The sequence below is a fragment of the Dendropsophus ebraccatus genome, chromosome 6 (genome assembly GCF_027789765.1).
Source record: "Dendropsophus ebraccatus isolate aDenEbr1 chromosome 6, aDenEbr1.pat, whole genome shotgun sequence".
Lineage (NCBI taxonomy): Eukaryota > Metazoa > Chordata > Amphibia > Anura > Hylidae > Dendropsophus > Dendropsophus ebraccatus.
This window is the reverse complement of record NC_091459.1, coordinates 93,024,056-93,044,132: the sequence shown is the minus strand read 5'-3', so window position 1 is coordinate 93,044,132 and position 20,077 is coordinate 93,024,056.

Here is a 20,077-nt window from a genome sequence, read left to right as displayed (position 1 = left end):
CCATCCACTTCAGGACAGGAATCGGGTGATGTGCATGTCTTGTATTGGGGAACCGGATCCATATTAGCTGTGCAGGAGATTGAAATTGTGTGCACAGCCGCTGTGTTCATTTGCAGACCGGAGGGGGAGACAGATCCCTGTCAGCTTGGCCACAATCAGCTGTGCAGGGGTGCTTTGCTCCGCTTGTAATGGGATCCGCTCTCTCCACCTCATACAGTACTGTAGTGCTGTAGCTTCTCGGCCCCAGTACAATACATGTATGTTATTCAGGAGGCCCCAATCCTCATCCCAATAGCAACTGGGAAATCCTGCTGCTGTATGTTTGTATGGGGGGGGGGGATGTGGAGGTTACTTGAGCTGTGCCCCCTCCACTCCATACAGTAGTTCCCCTTCTCTGCCCCAGGACAATACTGGAAGTGCTTTGAGAGGCCCCAGTCTTAACCCAAATGCAGTGTCTCTTTCTGTCCTGCAGCCTCTTCAAATTTCACCTGCCTATACAGTAACCTAGGTTAACCCTTGCAATACTGTACTGTTTGTGGTTACTGTACACACCCAAAGCACAAACTACACAGTTACACACGTACACAGGGACTTTCTCTTTACTCTGCATCCTCTTATTTGTGCCATTTGCCTGTTGTTGCCCTGATAATTCAACCCTTGCAACTCTGGCAACTCCAGGCAGCCAGCACTAGTACTGTACTGAATAAAAAAGATTCTTTTTGGGGTGTGGAACCAATTGTCTGCATTTCAATTATTTCCTATGGAAAAAGGTGCTTTGATATAAGAGTGGTTTGGATTACAAGCACAGTCCTAGAACCGTACTAATCTGAAATAAAAAATCTGAAGTCCCAGCCAGTTCTGTGTGTCATGAGTCAATGTGTCCAAGAAGGAAAAGTAGAGCTCTCAGTAGCACTCAAAAGCCATGGGGCCAAAGAATGGCTTCCCTGTGGATGCAGATTTCAGCTGGGCCATGGATCCCTATCGGCCTACACGTATCCAAAAGAGAAAGAGTGGATGACAGCGTCCAATGTAGATAAAACTTGTATCTTTATTCCTGCATTAAAACAATTTGAAGTGACGTTTTGAATCTTGCCAGTTTGAGAAAGACGTGCAAGAGTTAAAACGTCACTTCATTGTTTTAATGGAGGAATAAAGATGCAAGTTTTATCTAAGTGACTTCTCTATTCAATGTGTCCATGAATCAAATGACTGCCTTCTCTATGAATGCTCAGATGACCTGGGAAACACAGGACTTCCTGTGTTTAGACTCTGAAAATAAAATAAAATTCCATGTTATAAATTAAAATAATAAATGTAAATTGCAAACTTGCTTTATATTACGTCAACTGTTGATTTACATATATCGAGAGTCACACTTTAATCAGTACAATGGTGGCCATTGGTTCCCTTTAAAGACATTTTAGAATATTATTCCTCTATTGCTGGCAAAACATATTCTTTGTAAAATACACTAACGTTCTTCAGGCATGTTTCCTGGGAGGAATATATTGTGTTTATATAATATGTTTGAGATGTGCAGCATATTTGATACATGAGTAGAATATATGGAATGTTTGAAATGTATACAAGTATATTTCCAGTGACATATATACACATAGCTCTAAAATGTTTACAAGCAGTTTATAACTTTGTTTTAATCTTGACTATTTGAAGTAGAACAACTTCCATTTATATAATATTTCCTATGATTATAAATGTACATTCATGTGATCTATTGTTTAGACCTTCAATGCATATTCAGAGTTCAAAAGAAGCCATATGAGGGAATGGAAAGGAAACATTATTTCCTCCGAGTATGTGCTATGGATGGACCTTTTATATTTCTATTGTTTATATTTGAAATGTTATATTTGAAAAAATTGACAGATATGTTAACCCTTACCTTTTCTATAAATGGGTTACACAGTTTGTGAATATACCAGTTTAGAAATGTATGCAGTAAAATAATGTACATATTGAAGACATACATTTCTTTTAAACATAGAGCCTATAGATTACAGATGGCACCTGTGAGAGGTATCCGTCACAACCAAAAATTGACCGCCTGTTTGCAATAAAGCCACAAAACCTTTGTTTAAATCATTACTCAATTATTTATTACATGATTCCTAAAATATCCCATAAAAATTAACACATACACACTAGACATTTAAAAACAAGGTTGAAGGGGCATCATATAGTATTATTACAACAGTATCAATTAATGTAGCAATGAGGGCTATTCTAATATCCTAATAAATAAATAAATAAATACCACTGCTTGACAAAGATTTGGTGAAACGCGTTGGAGGGTGAGGTGGAGGGCCGGCTTGTTAGCATATCGGTGCTATTGTGATGTGTATGTGTGGTCCATTGATTATTAGGTTTAGGGCAATGTAGCTTTTGATGGTTAAATGTGGGATGAATTGTGGATACCTATTTATTATATTACATGCACTAGCACTTTAATTAGTTTTTGGACATAGCATGCATTATTTATTTATTTATTTGTTAGGATATTAGAATAGCCCTCATTGCTACATGACTTGATACTGTTGTGATATTACTATATGATGCCCCTCCACCTTGTTTTTAAATGTCTAGTGTGTAAGTGATGATTTTATGGGATATTTTGGGAATCATGTAATAATGAGTAATGCTTTAAACAAAGGTTTTGTGGCTTTATTGCAAACAGGCGGTCAATTTTTTTTTTGTGTATGTTTAACCCTTTGAAAGAGGTTAAGGATTTAGAGTTCCTATTAATTGGTTTTGTACCCGTCAAAACAGGCAGTAAAACAAAATATACATAAAACTCTTTTTTTTTTCTTTTCATGGGAGCCAATGGGCAAAGCATGCCCAATGGATTGCATATGTGCAGTATATACATTTTTGTAATGTTTGCTTAGCATCTCACACCATACATGTTGCGTTTGGAGTCCATACCTAGCTTCCAGCCGCATCAAGCAGGAATAAGGAGAGGAGAGGAAATAAGGGGATGTTACACAGCACTTCAGGGGGCTTGGGAATGCTTCTTTGACACCTTGCACCAAAAGTATTTTTCTATGTTATGGAAGCACAGATGGGTATATAAAAATTACAAGGTGTTTCCAAACCCTAACAGCTATCTAACAGTGTCAGCAGTTTTGAACATGATGTTTAGATAACATTCACCATGAGGACGGGCACACCTATAGTAACCTCCACGGAAGTGCTTACAAATACAAAAGATCTAAGAAGGAGAGAAATATACAAAGAGTCGCAACAAAAGAAACAGAGGAGTGGAGGGAGAAAGACAGGACCTTAAAGGGGGATGGGGGAGGGGAAACATATTACTGTAAACTGACCCCCCCCCCCGCTGACCAAACCCCCAACTTTGTGACCCCTTCCACCTTCCCAGCCTCATCCAAATCCACCCTACTCCTTCCCCTGGACCACCCCTAGCCAATATACTTTCTTACTGATTTTGAGGTCCCCGCGCACGCTCACACAATGACTATGATGATGTAATTGTGTGGTGCTTGGGTCTGTCAGCCTCTTGTTGCAGAGACTTGTGCAGCGCAGCGCAGTGTCAATTCTTTAATCAGAGAAAGGAGTAACGCAAGATATCACATTGAGACAGTGAAGCAGGCAGGATTCCAAAACGGAGTCCACGTCACAGGTTCCACTTGGAATTTCCGCCTGTTTTGCTCAGTGTAAACAGGCCCTAAGTATGTACTGACGCCTGATGTTAGTTTTTATTTTCCTGGGAAGCAGTGGATCAGTGTATAACATGTGGATCTGTGGATGTCTTTTTTTCTCTCCATAGTAAAGCAAAGATAGTAAAATAACAGTGAAAACTGTATAAGGCTAAGAGTATAGAATAAAATATAGAAGCAGTAATGACATTTAGTGCGTGAATTATGCATGGCATCAGCATGTAAGCTCATGAAGATTCCCTATTGCTGTAATCTCTTGCCATTATTCTTTATATAGTAGAGTTAGTTTCTATAAAATGCCAGCAGTCTGGAGTTTTCCATGTACTGAAGTGATGATTGAATGTACCTTGTTGTTGATGTCAGTCAACTGTGTTATGATGATGTTGACGCAAACAACATAGTATTCCACAATTCATTTTTCAGTGCACAAGAAAGGATTCTTTTGTAATGATTGAAAACAACTACCTGCAACGAACAAAAGGCAATTTCATCTCTAAATTCTGTAAATATTGTTTACTGGAAAGTGGCTGCTTATAAACGTCTTCCTTTATTATATATTAACAGGGCATTCATGGTAGTTTTGCCTGACCACAATCCCTTCTGACAGCTTTGGGACATCATATAGTAGCTACGCTCATGTTATATCTAGTGTCAGCTGTGATTTCATAAGACCTGTCATCTGTGAAAAGATGTCCTATGGTATCTGGCACCATCAATTGCTGAACAATGCCACTGCAGTGTGGCAGGGTACATAATTCTGATTAGAGATGAGCGAAGCAGACAGAAATTTGTTTCGCGAGCTTCGCAAATTTTTGGTCAAACTTGTTAAGATTACGAATCGAATTTCATTAAAACAGCAAAAACTATAGTAGCTATGTCCCACCCCGCAAAACTACGCCCGTAGTTCTGTGGCAAGAACTATGGCCGTAGTTTTATGTAGTGTGAACATAGCCTAAAAGTGTAAAAATCAGAAAATCACAATTCAAAGAAAAAAAAATGTCAATCAGCCAGTCAATCATCCAATTTCCGTCATTTCTCTCCTCTCTGTACCTATATCACTCTGTTAGTCTCTCTCTGCTCTGCTCTTACTACCTGTTGCAATCCTGCTCTCTACTCCACACACAGCCGACTGGCCACCTCTGTTAATGAACCGCCTTATATAGAGGGGAGGGGGAGGTGCTGACATTACAGCTGGCCTACAGATGATTGGACGGGCGCTAGGGATTATGGTTAATCCCTTTCTCTTGACCAGCGACACTCCAGACAGCATGTGCGGCCACCATTTGTTTTTTTTAGCAAATTTCATTAATGAATTGTCGGATATTTGCTTTGCAGAACTAAACGAGTTGACAGTGCAATTTGCAGCGTATCTTGATTCGCCAGATTCGCCTTGCTCATCTTTAATTCTGATGAAAAAATCTACTGGCTTTAGAGAATACCATTACCATGAAGGGTGTTCAGGTAGTTGGAGATAAACATGGTCAGCCAAGATGTTTAGATGAGCCCTACTGTCCAAACATCCATCCACAGATATCATAGGACTTAGGGCCCTATTCCATGAATGATAAATGATCCAAATGACCACTATTGCGAAAGACCTGAAATCGTTCACCCATTTACATGGAACGATAATCGTTACTTATGATCGTTCTTGTGGCCGTCTTGTTGTCGCTATTGCATTCTTCAATCGTTTAATCCTTTAATCGTTAACTGCTATTCAACCAAACTATTATCACTTAGATTCAAATGACTTAACGATAATCTAAACAATAATCATCCCGTGGAATAGGGCTCTTAGAATGTGCCAAGAAAACATTTCCCAACACCATTTATTAGCTACATCCACCACCTGAACTGCTGACACCTTATAGGAAGAGTTCATTGGTTCATGATTCTGTTTCCCTTAAACAGTAATGGTATCCAAACTGGTCGCCTGCTGCTATTACCCATCTGTGCTAAGTGACAATAAACTGTGTATAAAAATGTTAGATGTCACATAAGGTGCAGATTGCAAGATGGAATCCTCCTCTTACCCCTTTCATTGTTTATATCCACAAGGTCTCATTTTGTTGCATGTTTTTCCTCAATCATGCTATTCTCAGTAAACTCTCCATAGTCCTGTGTTACATGTCTAATTTCTATTCAGTCAAGTTCCAGTTGTGAAAGGGCGAGTGCCTACCATAAAGTGGCCATTCAGTGTATCAGCCTATGATATATAAGAACCCTTTGCAGTCTGTGTCCAACCCTGATAATTTGTAAGTGTAACTGCAAAGATTATTCAGCTTTTTAAACATGTATGGCCAATGAAGGAGCCTTGTAATTTTTATTTAGTATACAATGTAACTTTGGTTGACAAGCATAGTTTGTTCCGGGAGCATGCTTTAAATCCAAATCATATGTATATCAAAGCAAATTTCCCCATTAGGAATAATTGAAACACAACACAAAATAGTTAGGTAAGGTGTTTTATATCAATAGAGAACACTATATCAGTAATGAAGGGGTTAATCAGTTAACTCTCTCCAAACACAACTCCCCAGGTGGCTACTAGTGTCTGGAGCAGCCATCAGTAAAAAGATTAACTCAGAGCAAAGCAGTGATCATACACTATCCAGCAACATGTGTAGGAAAGATGGGGGCATATGTATGCGGCAGTGGCAGGAGATGTCCAGACGAGGCCCTGGGGAGTTAATGCACTCACTGCTTGGGTTACGTCTGTGCACACAGGGTCTAGGCTGTCTGAAAATCGGAGAAGGAGCCTCACTCTTACTTAGTCCTCCAGCAGCAGGGAGAGGAGAGAATGGCGAGCTGCTCGCTTCCACAGGAGGATCTCTGCAGTTCTACAGAGCCCTGATGTATACAGGCACTAGATAAGACCTGTAGAGAGATAAGAACTGTAGAGTTGATCAGGTCGCAGTGGGTTAAATTGAGAATGCTTTCTAGTACAGTATCAGGATGGGGACACAGGGGGACTTTTATTATGAAATCTTGCTTGTTTACCGAGTTTACAGTTTTTTTTAACTATTAGCTTGTCTAGCTAAATGTTCCCAAACCAAGTTATCTGTAATCCAAGGTTTCACTGTAATTGTAATTAGTGATATGAAGGTTTAGGATTGGTTTGTGACAACTAATATAGTCTTCATTAAATGTATCTCATTGGATAACCAGGCAGATTTTAAATAATTAAGAACTTGCCATAATAGTCTTTATCGGGGTGTTCTAGAAATAAATAACACAAAGGGCCAGACACATAGAATGACTAGATGACAGAAGAAGAACAACAACTAAAATCTCAAATGGTTCTTTATAAAAAGCATCATCCAAGTTGCAGCAAATAACAAGAAATAGGTCAGGACCTTTATAAAAAGTTCTTAACTTTTACTTGGAAAAGTAAAAAAAAAATCTTCATTTAATAATCCATTAAAACTTTAACAATAGCATTCTACAGAGTGTACTAGCATAATCAATGTATGTCGAGCCCTGCCCATGGGTTCTTACTCAGTGAGAGCCTGTGGGCAGAACTTGGAACGCATTAACTATGCTGGTACACTCCGTCAAATGCTGCCAGAAAAGTTTTGATGGATTAATACATTAAGTGTTAGTTGAAAACTTCTCATGTCTTCTCAAATTGAAATTCAGGGGTTAGGAAGGGGTTAATTAAAATGAAAGCAAAACTGCAACCTACATGATCATTACATTTGCATCCAAACATGGACAAATTAGCAAAATCATTGGACAGAAGCAAATTTATTCTGCAAAGTGCAGGATAATACAAACCTTTACCAGTATATTATTCCACCTGTAAAAACTCTTTATCTTATTTTCTTACCTAAGTTCTTTATATTCTGGAATCTTCTCTCCTCAGTAACCCAGAAATCTGAAATTCTGTTAGAAGCCCGCATTATGAATCTATCATGTATTCTGTATTCAAGCCTTTTTTGATATTGTACATTTCTTTTCTCAGTCTAGAACCTGCTTTTAAGACTTCTGGCTATTTTCCCTTACACATGGAATTATACAGCATGGTGCTGTCAATTATATCCGGTGACAGAGAAGCCTTTTGTCAGACTATTTCACTAGTGGGCAGAAGATTAGGAGGACTGTAAGCAAAAAGGAACAGTACATTATTGTGTATTTATCATGCACGGAAAAAGAATTTATAGCACCAGTACATTGGGGCAGAAAAAAAATTAGGATATCTGTACTGTAATGTTAGTTCACACGGACTTTAGCTATATAAAAAGAAGCAGGAGTATATGATCCATGATATAAAGGGAGACCTTCCCTGGTGGCTCCTTTTCTGATGTCCTGAGCATTGCTTGTAGGCAAAGACAAATCCACATGCAAAGTCCAATAGCTGCTCTTTTTCCTGAGTTATAACCAGTCACTGCAACCAAGCGGAACTCTCCATTCCAGAGGGTTGGATTATTCTAGTCAGTCCTTGCTAGAGCAGGTAAGGAGCGGGAGGTGTAAGTCTAGTCTAGTCAGTGATTATGGCCCTGGCTAGACAAGTGTATGTACCAGCAAGCCAGCTGCAAGCAACAATCAATCCCTGACTTTGCCATTAAATCTACATTCAGTTCCAGTTCCAGTCAAAATCTAACCTGCGTCAGCTGTAGGTCAGTTGCACTGATCATGGTACCATGTGGTTTTTCAGGAGATTTTACTTAAAGGGTTTTTTTGGTAACAGAAAATTCTATTTAAATAAATTCCCTATAGATATATAGATTACTAATATAGTGTTATCATTAATTAGTAATGGCTTTAGTAGCTTTTGTGTGCTTCACCACTGACAGGAAATGGAAAATAGAAGAACTATAAAATGTGTTTTGCCTTCCTCTTGCCCAAGATGTGGATTCTTTACTGTAAGAGCAGTGAGACTGTGGTACTCTCTGCCACATGATGTCATGGTTGATTTATTATATAAAAACAAGGGAGGTCTGGATGCTTTTCTTGAACAATATAATATTACAAATTATGGGCATTATATCTTTGGTGATACGTGGATCCAGGGATTATTTTGATTGCCATTGGAGTCAGGAAGGAATTTTCTCCCTGTGATGGGGCAATTGTCATCTGCCTCCTAAGGGTTTTTGACTTCCCCTGGATCAGCACAGTAGGGTTTCTCTAGGTTGAACCTGATTCTTTAAACCTTATTAACTATGTAACTATGTTACTATGCATTGTCCTCTGATGTCACAGGAGGCTTGAATGGATCTTATCTACCTTCACCCCCCTTCGTACCCTAAATAATGTCACCATCTTTGATCAGCCTTTGTAGCCAAAATCACTGTACACAAATACATATCTTTTGGGGGGACATTTAGGGAGAGTGAGGTGTGTTTACAGCATGCTGCCTTGTGCTAAATATTGTCATTGCTAAAACTTCACTGAACTGTGTCTACAGTAAAACGAGATGTTCTGCAACAGTTTTGGGCAGGGAACTAGCAGGCATGCTATGGTTGGGGTTTAGGCAGGGTGGGAGGACTATGATAAACAGCTGAGGGAAAGTAATACATTCTGGGCATTGTAGTTTTGAGCAACTTCTCAACCAGGAAGCACAATTACAAAATACAGAAAAAAGACCCCCAAAAAATGGAATTTTGGTGGTTTCAGAACTGGGCAGACATAGCCTTAAAGGGGTTATAGGAAGAACAGAAAAGGTTTTACTTCTTCTGCTCTCTGGCACTCCACTTTCTCCCTCTGCTCGTCTGTGCTGATAACTTCCCAAGATAAGAGGGGGCAGGAGCAAGTTATGGGCAATGACCAATAGCTGCCCAATGTTACCAATGTATTGGAAATTGTGTGCAGCCATGGTTTCGCCTGCACGCAATGTCTATAGTGTCCGTAACATGCTTCTGCCCCCTTTCATCTAGGGAAATTATCAGCACAGATGGGCAGAGGGAGAAGGTGGAGTGCCAGAGAGCAGAAAAGGTAGGACATTTTCTGCTCTCTGGATAGACCAATTAAATTAGTGTTCCTGCTCTGAAGGGGAAAATTTGCACATATATCACTGCTAGGAACACTAAACTACGTAAAACATATTTAGAGACTTCAGTCAGTATTAATGCTTACAGAGCAACTAAAGGGGAACTGTGACCAATTTCCAAGCATCCGCCCCAAAACCTTTAGTTCTACTACCTTCTTCTGTAAGGAAAATTTGTTGTTTGGATTGTGCACAGTGGACTTTCCAAAATTTTACCCCTCTTTGCAAGTTACCTGTGCATCTGGATTATCTCTACTGCGGACACACACTATCATAGGTACACCCCCTGATACTTCATCCAAGTATACCCTGCGGTCAAGGACCATGCATGGAAAATGGTGAAAAATTAGAATGGGTTTGTTATCTCCTAGAATAGAATAGTGTATAGTTTTAAAAGTTTTTCCATGAAAAATTACACAGACTAATGGTACGTTTACACAGAGAGATTTTTCTGACAGATTTTTTAAACCAAAGCCAGGGATGGGTTTGAAAAGAGCAGAAATCTCAGTCTCAGATAAATCTCTCTGTGTAAACGCACCCTTAAGTTTTGCAAATGAAAAAGCCATTGGAAGAAACAGGTACTCCAAAGCTCCTACATAAGAACAGTATATTGGCCAGTTGATGTCTAGGAGCTAATAGCTAGGTAACCGTCAAAAAGAACCCCTTTATGTTGAGATTTAGACCATGTTCACATTTAGTAAAACACCGGATCACAGAATGGCCGGTGTTACTGATGATCAACCCGGCCGGTACTGCAGTACTGTTGCACACAATAGAGCGTGGGGCCGACATGTCAGTTGGCGCCGCTAGTGATCCCAGACGGAGTGTATACTATGTATATACACTCTGGCCGTGATTCCCTCTAGCTGCAGCACAGTGTAAGTGCAGTATTAATCACAGCTGTGTTGCAGATCAGCAACAACAGCCGTGATTAATACTGAACTTACGTTGGGAAACATGGCCTTAAGCTGCATTCATATGTCCGCAAATTTTTTCTGTAATTGCAAACAAACGTACATCCTATTAGTTTTTATGTGCCTTTTCATAGATCTGCAAATTTTGTGGATCTGCAATCCGTGCCATGAAAAGAAAGGACATGTCCTAATTGCAGCATAAACACACCAATAGAAGTCTATGGGATCTGTATTCTTTGAGGACTTTGTGGCCATTACCTCCATAACATCCTAAAAAATACAAATCCGCAATTCTAGCTAGTGTACTTATTTTGACCATTCCTTCTTTTTTACAAATACTTTCCACTTTTATAGAGCCACAAAAAACACGGACGGTATCAATGATGCTATAAATGTACTATGGATGCACTACGGACAAATTTTTGCAGATTGCGGACAGAAAATTGCAGACTCAAAATATGATCCGTAAAACATATACTGAAGTGTAAATGAGGCCTAGGGGCCAGCTCACACAGAATAAAATGGGCGGAATTCTGCGAAGGAGCTCTCCACAATGGAATCATGCCTTCCATTTGTTTTAATGGGATGGCTCGTGTGCCTCCGCTTCTGCCGCTCTACACTGAAAGAATTGACAAGTCAATACTTTGAGCGGAGAGCCGAGAAGAGAGGAAGTACGCGAACCCTCTCATAGCTACGCTGTTTGAAACTGAGGCAGGCGGGATTCCGCCAAATTACCTCAGAGTGAACAGGTCCTTTTTCTTTTATGTGTATAATGATTTTTACTTTAGGGCCTACGTGGAATCTTTGTTATAGAATCATGTGAATATGATTTTCTTCCAGTACCTATAACTGTGTCTGAACTCTACTTTATCTATGTATCTTGATATTATAGCGTGTGATAAATGTCTAGCTTGTTCATCCTCCTTAACCCCTTCCAGAATGCTGTACGCATATTAATGTGACAGCCCTGGGAAGAGGTGTATGAAGGTAGGCTCAAGAGCTGAACCGTGTTCCATACTTGCTGGGTGATGGCTGGCATCTGCAGCTAACACTTTCCACTAATGACCAACATCAGGAATTATGCTAATGTCAGTCACTTAATCCTTTAAATGCATCGATATCGATTGAGGCATTTAACTGATGTCATACCTGTCAGGTGTCCGATCAGTACTCCGCAAAGTGTAAAACTTCCTAAAACTCCATATGGTGCTATGATCACCGCAGTCCTTACCCAGATTTGACTTAGCTGAACCAGGATTTTCTGTTGATTACACAGGCCAACAAAAAACAACTTTTTTTATGTTTCTTTGATGAAAATATGCAAATATTACTAATTTTGGGTCCAGAAACTCAAATATACCCACAGAATATGGGTGAGTATAAATATGAGTATAAATTGCACACAAATGTCATGTTCAAACTTGAAATATTTCACGGAGAATGTTTAAAATAGCACAAAATAGCAAGAACACAATACATTAATTGAACACAACAGTTCAGACAAGACCTATTCACGAGAACGCTTTCTTTTTGCTTGTTTATTGAAGTGTACTTCTGGTACATCTCTGATTAATGTCCAACTGTAGTCTGCAAGCATGGAAGCATTCCACTTGCCCTGATATCTTCGTTCCATATTTAAAATATCTTGGTGGAATCGCTCACCATGCTCATCGCTTACTGCACCACAATTGTCCGGGAAGAAATCCAGATGAGAGTCAAGAAAGTGTATTTTTAATCACATGTTGCAGCCTAATTTATGATACTTCGTAAGAAGGTTATTCACAATATCAACATAGTTATCAACTCGTCTGTTTCCCAAGAAGCCACGTACAACATCTCTGAAGGCTTGCCATGCCGCCTTCTCATTGCCTTGTAGGATCTCGTCAAAGATTCCATCCCTAAGTAGGTCACCAATTTGAGGACCAATGAAGACCCCTTCTTTTACTTTAGCATCACTGAGTTGTGGAAACTTCCCTCTGAGGTACTTAAAAGCATTTCCTTCTTGGTTCATTCCCTTAACAACATTTTTCATAAGACTAAATTTAATGTGTAGCGTCGGCAGAATGATTTTACTGCGTTCAACAAGTGGACAGTGTTGAACATTCCTAATTCCAGGAGACATTTTGTCCCTTGTAGGCCACACTTTTATATTGTAGTGAGAAGATCTAGCACGGCTGTCCCACTCACATAGCAAACAACAATATTTTGTGTATCCCAACTGCATGCCTAATAGTATTGCAACCACTTTCAAGTCTGCACAGATCTGCCATTAGTGGTCACTGTATTTTATTGCGGCCAGAAGCAGTTTCATATTGTTGTATGTTTCTTTCATGCAAACAGCATGGCCTACAGGAACGGAAGGAAGAACATTTCCATTGTGCAATAGTACAGCTTTTAAACTATCCTATGAACCGTCGATGAAAAGTCTCCAATCTAGTGGGTTGTACTGAACATTCATAGCGGACATTAAACCATCAACACTGATGCAGAACACGAGATTGTCTTACTTTTTAAAATAAACATGTAAATCTCTTTGTCGATGCCTATAGGCAGTCACTTTAACATTGTACTGTAGAAAGTTCCATTGTTTTAATCTTGAAGCCAGAAGCTCTGCCTTTTCTTTCGACAGGTCCAGGTCGCGTATCAGATCATTGAGTTCACCCTGACAAAGCAAATGTGGTTCATTTGATGCATACTGTGGATCATAGTGAAGATCTTGTGATAAAATTCCGGGCAATTCTTCCTCCTGATCTGCTTCCAGTACATATTCCTTTGGAGGGCGAGGAACGGGAAGATCTTTCCTATGTGGGACTGATCTTATAGCCGAGGGGATGTTAGGGTACTCAATAGACCCTTCTTTTTTGTTGACATGCCATGCTGAAGAGGAGCAACCATGCAGAAATAGCAGTTTTCTACATGATTTCTTTGCTCCCTCCAAATCATTGGCACACCAAAACGCATAGAACGTCCTTTATCCTTCAACCATGCAACCAGATTTACTGAACAGCTATTGCAGCAAATGTGTGGAGCCCAGGGCTTCTCCTGATCACCAACCTTTACACCAAAGTAATGATAGTAAGCAGTCTTCACAGGTGGAGTAATTGGTCTTCTCTAGTTGGCAAATGTCACATAACCACACACATAACAAAAATTGTTAACAATATTTGCACATTTACAAGGCATTTTTAAAGTGTCAATTCTCACCACAAAATTACTGTTACAAGAGAAAGAGACTTCAATTAGTACAAACTATGCAGACACAATGAATAAAATGGCTGACATTGGTTCAACAGGTCTGTAATCAGGTATAGCATTACACATTTGGTGAAAATTAAAAATTTCCCTGATAATTCCTGCATAATCATAAATGACCTGTATCTCAGAAACAAGAGCTAAAAATGACTTTTAAGTAACAGTATTCGTTTTTAGATGCTAATATTATTACAAACCAGCTATTTTCATTTCAGAAACATTTTCACTGTTGGCCAGTGTTATTATTATTTGATTATTATTAGCCTTGGAATTAATGAAAATGAGGGTACTGTCTGTAGATTATTTGGGATTTAAGAAGAATCATGCATGCTCAGTTTTGCATAGAGCTGACTTGTTTCTTATTTCTTATGTTCAATTTAGTAATTTTAAATATTGTGGTTATTCAATGTACCTAATAGATATAAGATAAATTCAGTATTTTTGACCATGGCACATGACTTTTAAAATGGTAGTGTTTCTTATTGGTCTTTTAAGCGGCTCTGACAGCACATTATAGTTACAGATTTGTATGCCTGGTAGCTGAAGTGGCACAAGACAATGTTATGCCACTTGGCTAACAGAAGCTCTGACAGAATATAGCGGACTTGTAGTTATAATCCCTAGCTGTGGTGTTTTGCTCTTCGCCCCTGGGGTTTATCAAGTGATATGTCTTTGAGATTGTTATTGATTCCAGTGACTGTAGTGACATTTTAAGGATTGTCATTGTTGTGTTATGTTGCCGCTAGAAAAGGATGTATTCTGCTTCAACTGCATTATGAGCAACTGGCAGATCTCTATAGGCTTAGGATGCTATTGCAACCCGGCAAGTGAAGTCATCTTGAAGATGACAAAATCTCCAGTAATAGCCTGAAGAAATGATGAGCTCAGAATGCAGAATCCTCCATATATTGACTTGTTCACCTATTCTAGGATGAACAAGTCACCGATCATTTTTTAAATAACCATTTTTAACCCCTCAAGGATCGGGGCAATTTAAATTTTTGCGTTTTCATTTTTTCCTCCTTGTGCTTAAAAGGCCATAGCACTTGCATTTTTCCACCTAGAAACCCACATAAGCCCTTATTTTTTGCACCACTAATTGTACTTTGCAATGACAGGCTGAATTTTTTCATAAAATACACTGGAAAACCAGAAAAAAAATAAACGTATGGTGAAATTGAAAAAAAAACCACGCATTTTGTTTATTTGGGGGATATTTGTTTTTACGCCATTCGTCCTGACTTGTTATATATGTTCCTCAAGTCGTTACGATTCAAGCTTTTATTAGGGAAGGGGGCTTTTTATTAATAATGACACTTTTTTTTTTTTACACTTATACTAGAAGCCCCCCGGGGGACTTCTAGTATAAGCACACTGATCTCTCATTGAGATCTTTGCTGTATACTTATACAGCAAAGATCAATGAGATCGGCACTCGTTTGCTTTCGGCTGCTGCAGTGCCGAGCCGGGATCAGCGACATTTTGGCGGAGACCCCGGCCGGCACCAGTCACGGAGATCGCTCCTCCGGGACAACGTCCCGGGGGGGCGATCTCCGCCACTAAACACCATGGATCGGCTGCAACAAGTAATCGGATGCAGCTGTCAACTTTGACAGCTGCATCTGATTACTCGATTAGCAGGCACGGCGATCGGACCATGTCCACTAATAGCTACATACGGTATCCGGGACCGCGGCGGTTCAGAGTGCGCCCGCCGCGCGGCCCTGCTCAGAACTCCCTTACCAACCGCAGGGTGTAAATATATATGTTTATATTTTACAGTTTTTCTTGTGTCTTTCTTTCAACATCCCACTATTGTTTTCTGCATTAGAACCCTAATAAAGCATAGTTACAGGAGATACCGAGTTTTTATTCCTTTATCATTTTCTAATGCATGTATTTAGAATTCTTCTCACATACTTGTCTTATAACAGTGCACTTAGTCAGTATAGCTCACAGATCAGTTCTGTGTAATGCATCCTTGGGCTAACCGACTAGGATTGAACATGGTATGAGTAAAAGCTTGTAAAGTGTTTCTACCTACAGCAGAATCTCAGCAGCATGTCTGTCAGGGTCTATACAGAAGCATCCCCTACATTGTTCTTCCAGAGTCCACTGTGTGGCTAACAACAGGCCAACATCATCTAGAGACAACTCTCACTTAGGTATTGTTGTGGGATGAATAACTAGGAATTGGTAGTCATTTTGAGTTCAGTTCCATGTCTGATTTGGATGTGGCCCTACACTTTCCGGGCAGGTTGCTGAGCACCCAAGAAGAGTAAGAAGTGTAAGCATTGTCGTTTTCAATCCTTTTAACCAGAAAAAGTAAGCAGCATTGCATACAGCATTGTTGCTTACTGTAAAGGAGAGGACACTCTTGTAGTTTTTGTGGTGCTCCTTACATACTGAATAGCAAGGCTTATACAGTATACCCTGATGCTCAGTGAAAATTCCACCTGGGTTTGGTGCAGGGTGCTCAAGCTGATTAATGCTGAGTTTAAGTTATGATATATCCATCATCAATCAGCCACTGTTTTTAAACTGAGCAGCAAGGCATACAGTGTAGGCTTAGTAAGTTAGTAAGTTTTATAGGATTCCCTGCTTCTGTACTGATTTGCCTAAAGCGAATTAAAAAAAAATGTTCTAAATAAAATTTTTAATCTCTACTCTCTTTCAATTCACGAGTTTCATTCCGTCCTGAAGAACCTGCAGTGTGACTTTACCAATATATGTGAAAGATTGGATCACAATTGCTCCTGTTCACTTCAATGGGAGATGAGCTTTTTTAACTTGGCATGGCCTCTACAGAATGTATGGAGCTAAGGCTTCAAGATCCATACATTGCTTTTGTCCTTGGGTGCCACAGCTCAAGTGCCAGATATTAGCCCCCCACCAACCAGCTATTGTTGGCCTATTCTGGAAAGCCTTCATTAAACCCTTTTTGTTCATATTTACAACATCCTGGAATTAATGGCTGACGTTTTTTCACCGTAAATGCTGCCAGACAATATGTGCATTTATATAGGCACAACAAATGTTGTGCAGATCAATAGTACAAAGAAATATAAAAAAAACTATGTAATATAGCTTATCAGACAAAAACACAAATATACGTAGTGTGAACCCAGTTATAAGGCATCTTGCCTAGAGGAAGAAAAATATAAGTATAAAGAAGCCCTTAATACATAAAAAAGTGAATAAATATTTCCAAACATTTTATTGGTGCTATGAAATCTGACTGTTCTGGCAATATAATAAATGTGAAAAAGTGACAATGGAGATCATTTACCCCATACACTATAAGGTAAGTTGTGAGAATACAGCTCCTTTAAACAGTGTACTGCAGAGAGTTTAATGTGTGCTATGTCTTTTCCTATTTTACTGCTGTAAAGAAGGATAACGTTAAATGCAATTGCCAAAAGCACCTGCGAATCCATTGATTCACATTTATCTCTACTGTGTGATCGAAGATGCAGATGAACTAGATTCATAGTACACTATTATTACTTTCATTTACATTCACTCCAGGGCTTAGCTGCGATAGTAAAATATATTGATCCGAGGAAAGTCCAAATCTCACAACAGGGTCTAGATCAAATACATTTATTAACTGCTGAAACACAGTCAATCTTGCCATGAAGAGAAATTGCAGGGTTTGAAAATAAGTGGCGTAAAGTCAGAGCAGGTCATTTATTAATTACACAAATGTTTGTCTCTGTGGCATGGGCTGAGTATGCCGATATCATGTTAAGCTGCTTTTTATATTGATTTACCAGGAGCAGGGTCAGATGATGAACATCATTGAGCATACCTGATAGGACTGGACTAAAGTGATGCATACTCATGAGACAACGCCAATCTTGTACTTTTGGCAGGCACGTATGCTCACACTCTGGGCTGTTGGCTTATAATAGAATAGGTGGAAAGATTGCTATTCCCATTTATCATTTTCCGAAATGTTAAACATACAATCAATGCTTAAAGAAACACTCCAAGTTTTATTTTACTCATATAGTGAAGCATATTATACAGTATTATATTATATTATTAGAGAACAATGTTAAGGTTCCTGCATATGCCCTAGGAACATGTATTTTAGTGAATGTTGCATGCATAAGTTGTCTTTCATCTTGATTCCTATTTCCCCTCTAAGGGTATGTTCACAATGAGAAAATGAGGCAGAATTCCGCGGCTAGTTCCGACGCGGAATTCCGCCTGCCTCAGTGTGTCATAGCCTGTCTATGGGAGAGGTCACATGCCTCTGTTGCCGCCGCTCTCCGCTCAGAGGAGTTGCATGTCACTTCTTTGAGTGGAGAGTGGCTGCAGCAGAGGAGCACAAGTGGCTGCAGCAGAAGAGACACTAGGGAATCTGCTCACAACAGATAGATACAAATGTTGTGATCAAGGAGGTGTATAACTCTGCATCAAATAACTGTATAGGCTCACCTACTGTATCACTGCTCCCCCTTGTCTCATAGTGAGGGTGGACATTCTATCTTTAGCAGCATTTTCAAGGTGAGTCACCAACATAGGGCAGACTAATATGATGTCTACACATTAGAACAGTAATGTTCTGCAGGAATACTGATGGTAAGGCTGGGTTCACACTACGATTTTTGCAATCTGTTTTTGCAATCAAAACGGATCCGTTTTTTTTTTTTTAAACAAAAAAGTTGAAAAAAACAGATTGCAAAAACGTAGAGTCAACCCAGCCTAAGTTAGCATTATAGGGCAAAAACTCCAGAGTGCTTCTTTAAGGCTTTGGCTATGTTCACACAACGTCAAAAATAGAATAAGAGGGGGACGATTTTTCTATTTCATATAACGTTTTTGCCGGGACATCAAAATAATGATCATGATCATTATTTTCAGACCTCTTTTTCAAACAGCGGACATTTTAATTAGTTGTTCACACACAGTTTTTCTTTTGTCACCGCTCTTTCTCCGTTTTTAAAATTAAATTCAATGGACTTTTCAATTAAGCCGCACCCAAAGGTAATCCCAAACTAGAATAATGTACAAACACCAGTCATTGTACTAAGGGAAAGCGATACTGCTAAATAACGTCCGTTATTTTAGACTCAAAATTTTAAATGGAGCTGAAAAACGTTGTGTAAACATTGCTTTTTTTTTATAGTTATCAGGATAAAATCCTAAAATAATAAGCTATGGTAAATCATCTATAGGCCATTATCATACCCTTCTTTATCACATTGTTATGCTCCAGTCTGCATGTAACTGCACTGTATGTACTACGCAGGATGAGAAGTTCTTTCTTGATAAAATCATTACTGAACTACATTACCTACTATCATGTTTTCAAATATCTACAGCATCTACTGTGAAAACCTTGTTTTTTCCTTCTCAACTTCCACTTGGTCCATCTATTCTGCCCTTTTAGTATTTACCTATATTATTCCTGCCTCTTATTATTTTAGGCTAGATATATGTTTATCCCAGACATGTTCACATTTTGTTACTATACTGTAGATTTTCCAAACATATATTCTGGAAGTTTGTTCCAACTACCTACTCTTACATGCGGTCAAACTTACAGTGATACCCAATTTGTGCAGAATTTCTGTTATGTACCAGTGTTAAAGCAACCAATCTACGCTACTATGCAGCTTATGGAGCATACCAGCCGCGGCTGCAGCAGTACCGTGACAAAGGAGAAAAAGATGTTTTATTCTGCTGCATGAGGCTGGGAGAGGGGCGGCAACTAGTCATCTGGGAAAGGAGTCGCCCGTGACTAGTCATTGCTTTCTGCCTGTCAGCACACAGTGCAGGAATGATTGACAGGCAGACAGGCCACTGATATATCTCATTGTATACATTTTTTTATTGGATCCTGCTCTGTGAAGTAGCACAGACATTCTATTTAGCAGATGAATAGTAACCCAACTAAAACCCCACCGACACCACAATGACACTCTTTCCCTACTCATTTAAACATTTAAATATTTATTAAGAAGCTTCCACCTTTTAGGCTGTGTTCCCACTTTGGAAACATAGCAGAGAAAGGTGTTGGTCTCATGATCATGATGATTATTAGCGGTCGGTCATCTATATTATAGTACGGCCGCCTTTCTCTGCTATGCTCCTGAAGTGGGAACATAGTCTAAGGCTTTCATTCCAGTTATAACAATTATATACTTGTGTAAACAACTGAGCAGCTATAACGTATATTTCTGGTGGTATTATTTCAGCTCACCATCTCAAAATCCTCT